We start from the raw sequence: 7,410 nt of genomic DNA, 5'->3' as shown, positions 1-7,410 counted from the left end.
TTACTCCCAAAATAAAACCAACAAGATTTGCTAGTGATCGATAAACCGAAATAGATCAATGCTTCTCGCGCATGCACTCAGCCAAATCTTGTCACGCTGACTTTTTAAACCAATAGCTCGCCTGTCTATCTATATATGCTGCTGCAATTTTTTTCTTTTTTTCCTTAAAGTCTATGTAGCAGTACCTGCGTTCCCTTTCAAAATCGAATCTGAAGTTAGTTCGATTACATGAACTCTTTCTTTTTATACGTCAATCATTTGCATGTTAGGTTTGTTGCGTAATCGCTAGTAATGAGAGACTTGAGTTAATCGTAATTAACAAGTGCCACGTTTTCTAAAAGAAAATAATTTATAAACAAGCAACAATTTCTTACGACAAACTTATATTTTCCACGTAGTTGATCTGTCAAAATCAAGGACGATTAACGAATAACAAAATGACTGTTGTTTTATTAAAGGAATTTTTAAAATATAAATTAAAATAAAGCCTATATATGAGGAATTAATTGAAACATTTGCCTATAAATCCATGTTACCTAGCTCACTAAATAAGGGCTTAACAGGCTGCAACTTTTTAAAGCTCTGATGCAAAAGTAAAGCCACGTTTCTTCTCATTTTTTACTAAAGTATGCACTAATCATATATATAAATGAATACTGCACACCTAGTTAAATGAATGTCAAATCTATAAATATGGTGGGGACTAAATACTGTGTAGCTGAGAAAATTATATAGCCGTAGGCTCAGGCACAGGTCGTTGACATTATCCTGCTTGAATTCGTTCTAAGAAATGCACATAATCTCAATAATATACCAAACTTCGGTCATCTGTATATTAAATGGCTACTTTTTAACTATGAGGATTGGCTTGTTCTTTTCATTTTCCAGGACTGACAGCCGTCAAATGTCTACCACATCAGGCTGAGTTTCAAAACTTACGGTCTATATATAGCGAAAATTGCTTTGATCGGCGCTTGTGTTTGAACAAACTTTCTGCGTGTAACTCTCGCGCTGATTACACGTTGTCCACGGGCGGCCTCTCCAGCGGTCAAAAGCTGCAACTGCACTTTGCGACGGCCGGGGGGGAGGGGGGGTTGGGGGGTGGGGGCGGGTGACGGACGGGCGTAGAAGGTGAGTTTTTGGTTGCATTCTACCGGGTACTTGTGAGTGGTGGATTGGATCATTTATATTAGGGGTAAATATTATAGATTAGGCACCTACGCGGTTACATAAGGGCGAGCAGGGTTGTTGAGCAGGTGGTAGACTGTTACTGTTGGGTTTTTAAAGATCTCTTCCCCCTGTGCGCATCAAGGTGCATGTATTTGATACAAATGTCAGTGGAGAAGAAAAAAACTGTAGATCTTGCAAAATGTTATTTAGAATAGAAAATCATAATGGGTTCTAATTAAATATCCTGTTAAATTATAATTTATTTCTGTGATGAAAAGCGTAATTTCCATCAGCACCCAGTACTTCAGTATTAAAGTGTCACATGACTCCGTCAGACCTCATTCTAATACTGCCTAGATTTATGTATTAGAATGATCAATGTTGGCAACAGCCAAAAATTTTTTTTGGAAGCTGGATGCTTTTTTTTTTTTTTTTTTTTTTTTTTTTTTCAGGATTCTTTGATTGATAAAAAAGTAAAAAAGAGAGCATTTATTTTTAAAATAGAATCCTTTCTAACATCTATCACTACTGTGCAAATGTTTTGGGGTCCCGGAATTTCTATTTTTATTTTTTTGAAAGAAATTAAACCTTTTTATTCAGCAAGGACGTGTTAAATTTGTTAAGAAGTGATAGCAAAGATTTATATTGTTAGAAAAGATTCTATTTTGAATAAATGCTGTTCCTTTTAACTTTTTATTCATCAAAAGAATCCTGAAAAAAAAGTAATCGCAGCTTCCATAAAAATGTTTGGCAGGACAACTGTGTGATAATTCTAATAATAAATCATCATATTAGAAATGATTTAGGAAAGGATCATGTGACACTTTATTACCTGGAGTCATGGATGCTGGAAATTCAGCTTTGCATCACAGAACTAAATTATATTTTAAAGGATATTAAATAGAAACCATTATTTTATATTATAATAACATTTTGCAAGATTAACGGTTTTTTTTCGTCTGATTTTTTGATCAAACTTCTTTAAAAAACATTACAAAGTCTTACTGATTCCACAAACTTTTGAACGGTAGTGTATGTATGTCTGTATATGTCTGTCTATATAATATATATATATAATATATATATATATATATATTATATATTGTATGTATATATAGATATATATAGTATATAATATATATATATAGTATTTATATATATATATATATAATGTGTCACAATTTTTGCGACAACATCACAACAGCACCAAAGCGAACCCCCTTTCCATCAGTTGCTGCATGGATAGAATGGCTGTAGGCTTCCAACTCAGAGAAAGAGAGAGAGCGAGAGAGAGAGAGATAAGAAACATTTGTTTAACATATTCAACTGAAATATATATATATATATATATATATATCTGATGCACACTTATGCACTGTTGGATAACACTTATGCACTGTTGGAGTTTTAGAGAGAGACCCAAACAGAATATTCATGTTACTGCTGACATCTATTACAAGCTCAAATGTCTAAGTACATAAGAGCAACACCCACCAATTGAATGATCTCTCTTCTTTCCTCAATTGTTTTGTCAATCTTTCTATTAAATTCTTCCCACTTCACTGAAAATAGTTATCAGATAACAATACTTTTTGTGATAAACAGAAATATCAGTAGCAAAATGGTTGCAATAGACATTGTGCAAAAATAATTCATATGTACTCTGACCTGAAATGATAATCTGGACCAGAAAGGAAGACTTGTAAGAAATATTCTGAGATCATGAAATCTCCCCCTAGTGCCTTTTTAAATCATCTGTCTACAATGGAGCCTAACCAATCCATAAAACCACTTCATATTGGCCATGCAGAACATGACAGAAATACTAACACATGATAACAATGGACTGTATGTGGAGTAGGCCTGCAGATTAGGACAAATTGTAACAAGCTATTAAAAAACTGCCAAACGCCTCATCATCATTGCAAAACAATGCCAAAAAAACAGGCTAACACATAGGTGTAACTAGGCAGTCAGTGCAGTTTAATTATGAAAGATATTTTTATACTTAAATATGGTTAAACCAACGGGTAGGAGTTAAGCCAGTTATTCAGACACTAATACATTAAGCTGCCAGGTAAATCTGCTACACAAACTTACATCAACCATGCTCTTGTCATCTGCATAAGTTTAATTAAATGTGCTGGCTAGATTCACTTATAATACTTCGTCATCAAAAACGCTCAACAAGGATTTATGAAATCATAGCCACGAATATTAACGTCGTCCACTAGCAATTAATAAAACTAGCTCATGAATTCTTATTTGTGTGGTGGAATTAATTATTAATTCATAGTTAGCAGTTCTCTCACACTATGTAAACTTCGCACCCGTTTAATCGTTATAAAATAAAAAACTAATTACAATATCGGTATACTCACCCGTCTGCACACACGTGCTGTCCACGTCGTCCATCTTTAATTAGTGTTGATCCAGAACGGTAGGTGGCGCTTGTCACAAAACAAAATAGGGTCTAGAACTGCGGTCCTAGAACCGCGGTCCTGAAACTGCAGCCTCCGGTTGTGCAGGAATACCCTTCTCGCAGCAATCCACCTGTCACTCAAGTTGTCAACTTTAAGGCTTAATATAATTTAAACAGATGAGTTCTAAAAAAATTCACCCCCCTCACAGTTGTCATGAAGGGCAAAATTAGCTATATAGACCAAAACCACTTTTTGTACCAGGCTGTAACTATTTTTTTTCTGTTGTAAAGTTGGGCATTTTAACATGGGGAGTCTATGGGATTGACTCCCTTTTGCAGCCAGCCTCTAGCGGCCAGTCGATGAATTGCAGTTTTAGTCACTTCCATGTATATCGCAAGTCGTTTTAGCATTTAAAACTTGGTTTGACTATCCATAAATATAATTTCGGATAGTCACAATTCTAATTCGGATAGTCATAATATATAATTCGACTAGTCACAATGCACATTTAGAGATATCTGCAATTATAAATGCACTAGTTAAGAAATAGGATTAAAGATATCTCTAAATACTTTATGACTAGTCAAAACTCCCATTTAAGATATCTGTAATTACTTTATAGATATCTTCAATTAGACGCGTCATACATCCACAAATGTAATTAGAGATATCTCTAAATCAGTTTCGACTGAGTCACAATTATAGTTTTAAGATATCTGAATTGCAATTGCTCCTAGTCGAAATGCTGTTGTGTGACGTCCAGAATAAATTTTGACTCAGCTCCTCCACACCTACTCTGCTAACTGCTAACAACATAATAAAAGTCTGCTTTTGTTGTCCACGGAGAGAAAAGCTACCGGATGAAGTGCTTCGTGGATTATTAAATAAATCTGGATGCAGCCATGTGTGGTAAAATGTCTCCAGCGTGCATGTATGTATAGTGCTGTGTTTTAACTGAATCGTGTTGCAAAACAGACCAAATGCAGTGTAATGTTCAATAAAGGCAGAAAATCACAAACTGCTCGTCTGAAATTATTTATTATATATTTAGACAATGAAAAACAATGTTTATTTATTTATTTATTTATTTAAAGAAAGATAGGCCTACCTTAAAAAAATGAAGGTAGGCCTTATATAACTGAGATAAAAAGTAGCTATTTCTTTATTAATTAATTTCTTTATGTAGTGGCGGAAACGAGCTTCCATAAATAGCCCACAAGGTGGGAGTATTGTATTGTATTATAGCAAGAGATCCATGATGATGATATTCTGTTGTGTTCAGTGATGAGCGCCAATGTATTATTTTATGCAGGGGCTATTTGCACTAGGTGTAAATAGCATATTTTCTTAGCGATAGATGCTCTTACACTAAGTGAAAATAGCAATGGATTCTCTTTACACTAAGTGAAAATAGCAGTATTTTTTTAACAATGTGCCATTTACACTAAGTGCAAATAATTATAGATTGAATATACACTGTTAAAATAGCAAGATTGTCTGAATTTATACGTACTTATTTCAAAATAATGGCAATTATCTGCACCTCAGTATTGTAGTAACATTATAAAACAGTACACAATAATAACTTGGTGAGTGTAAATGATCATTTTAATTAAATTTTTTTAAATAGATGCCACCTTACTGGGACAATAAAGCCCTCCCTACACCTACCCAATGTTTATTTTCAAACCTTTTAATTATTTCCTTAAGTTTTATTGAAAATAAATGCCCTTTCCGATACGATATGAGATTTGAAAAAGGACAAAAAATGTTTGGGAAAAGGCGGATGCGAACTCGAGTCGATTGCGTCAAAAAGCACACATTTTAACCACTAATCCACTACAACTGATACTGTGTTTGCGTCGTTTATGAGTGTTGACTATTCCAATCACATGTTGGTGGGCGATAGTGTAACTAGCCTCTGACAACAAGGCAGGATTGCACTTAGTGTAAATAGACACTGATTCTTTTAACATTATATCAATTGTTTGCCATGGCTGACATGAGGCTTATGCATCTGTTCGTTTGTAAATAAAGGCTAACAAAATTTAATCCACAGCACACACGTGTCAACATTACAATATAAACAGGTTCAAAAGCCTATTTAAGTCCTCTCTGTATATAGCCTACCACTTTTACACATGCTCCAGCTACATTTTTATTTCCATACTTTTGAATTACTTTTGTATAAAACAGTTTAATATCACCCAAAGACGCAGGACCTTTATTATACAACTCTTGACAAAACTGCGAATGACAACAGTTTCCAAGCCAGGACTGGTTAAATAAAATATTTAAGGTGGGGGCTCAATAAAGGTGTATTTTGCATGCACATTGTAGATATCTATAAAACGTATTTTTGTGACTAGTCAAATTGTTAATTACAGATATCTACATTGCAATTAAGCCTAGTCACAAAGCTAAATGCAGATATCTCTAAATCTAGTTCTTCCTAGTCAAAAATCTGATTGGGATATCCATAAATAAATTGCAGATATCTTTAAATGGGTTTTGACTAGTCGTAATTCCAATTCAAGATATCTTTAAATATGATTTGCCTAGACTGTAAAAAGTGTTGGATTAAGATTTTACATTGACCTAATGTTCAGAAACCATTCAGTTCAAACTAATTTTCTGCATTTCATGCAAACTCTTTTCTGAATTTGGTGTAAATCAATATTTTGAATTGGCTTAAAATAAAAAAAAAAGGTTTTTAAAAGAATTTATCTAAATTGAATTTTCTTCAATCTGAAATATGTATTCATTGCAAGTAATATAAAAGGCTTCACAATTGGCATAATCTAAAAAAAATTAATTTTCTCTCTCTCTCTCTCTCTCTATATATATATACATACATACACACACACATTTTTAAATGAGTCGTATGAAAATCACTGTTTTTAAGTTAATTCAATCTTGTATGAAAATCACTGTTTTTAAGATTAGACTTTTTTTGGCAAAACAAACATTGTTTTACAAATACAAATGTAATTGAGAGTGCTCAAGTGATCAGTTCATTTCAAGTTGAATTTCATATATAGCAGTATTAAAATGTGAATATATCATAAGAACAAATAAGAACAAGAATAAGAAATAAGAACAAATACCTAAAAACAATGGTCTGCTTCTCTCAGGAATTAAAATTTTGGCAGAAGAAGAAATAAATGTAAATCAAATACAAAACAGATATTGCCACATCCAGTAAACAACAAACAACTACTGAACTACTAATACGATGTAGTGGAGACTGGGGTGAAAGCATTTCTGCCATCCTCTGTGCCTGTGTGTGTGTTCATCAAAGCACTGAATGGAGGCTGTCAGTCAGTCATTGACTATGCAGCAGAGTGCAGAGGCGACATATCTTGGGGGTCATTTTTCTTGTGTCAAGTTCCATTAAAACTTTCTGAAAAAACGCAAAAGTGAATTTTAGTTCTTTTGGACACTCGAGGTTTAGCACATATGTCAGTCCAAATAGCATTGCTACAGCAGCTGCGGTTGAGGGCACGTTTCTGAGGACCTCTGTGCCCTCAATGAGAACCCTGGTGTCTGTCTCACTGATTAAGATGGCCATTGTTTGCTCCAGTCCATCACCTGGTATATCTTGGCGAGACAATACATAGTAATAAATAAAGAGTTCTGACCAGACCCAGTTGAGTGTGTGAGAGACACCCCTGCTTATTCTGCATTTCCTGAACTGAGTGAGTGTGCTTGTTTTGCATTTCGTAAGCTGCATGTATATGAGAAAGACCCTGTTATGTGTGTGTGTGCCTGTGTTTATATGACATCCCTGCTTGAGAGAGAGAGAGAGAGAGATAGA

General features: G+C 34.2%; 1 protein-coding gene across 3 annotated transcripts in view; it reads left to right on the top strand.

Annotated features, from left to right (window-relative positions):
- Positions 1-7,410, top strand: part of LOC122147649 (octapeptide-repeat protein T2-like) — a 195,122-nt gene that overhangs the window by 99,933 nt on the left and 87,779 nt on the right. The gene's annotated exons all lie outside the window — the stretch shown is intronic.

This window comes from Cyprinus carpio, chromosome A15, assembly GCF_018340385.1.
Source record: "Cyprinus carpio isolate SPL01 chromosome A15, ASM1834038v1, whole genome shotgun sequence".
NCBI classification, from domain to species: domain Eukaryota; kingdom Metazoa; phylum Chordata; class Actinopteri; order Cypriniformes; family Cyprinidae; genus Cyprinus; species Cyprinus carpio.
Note: the sequence above shows the minus strand (reverse complement) of the source record. Positions and strands in the feature narration are given on the sequence as shown.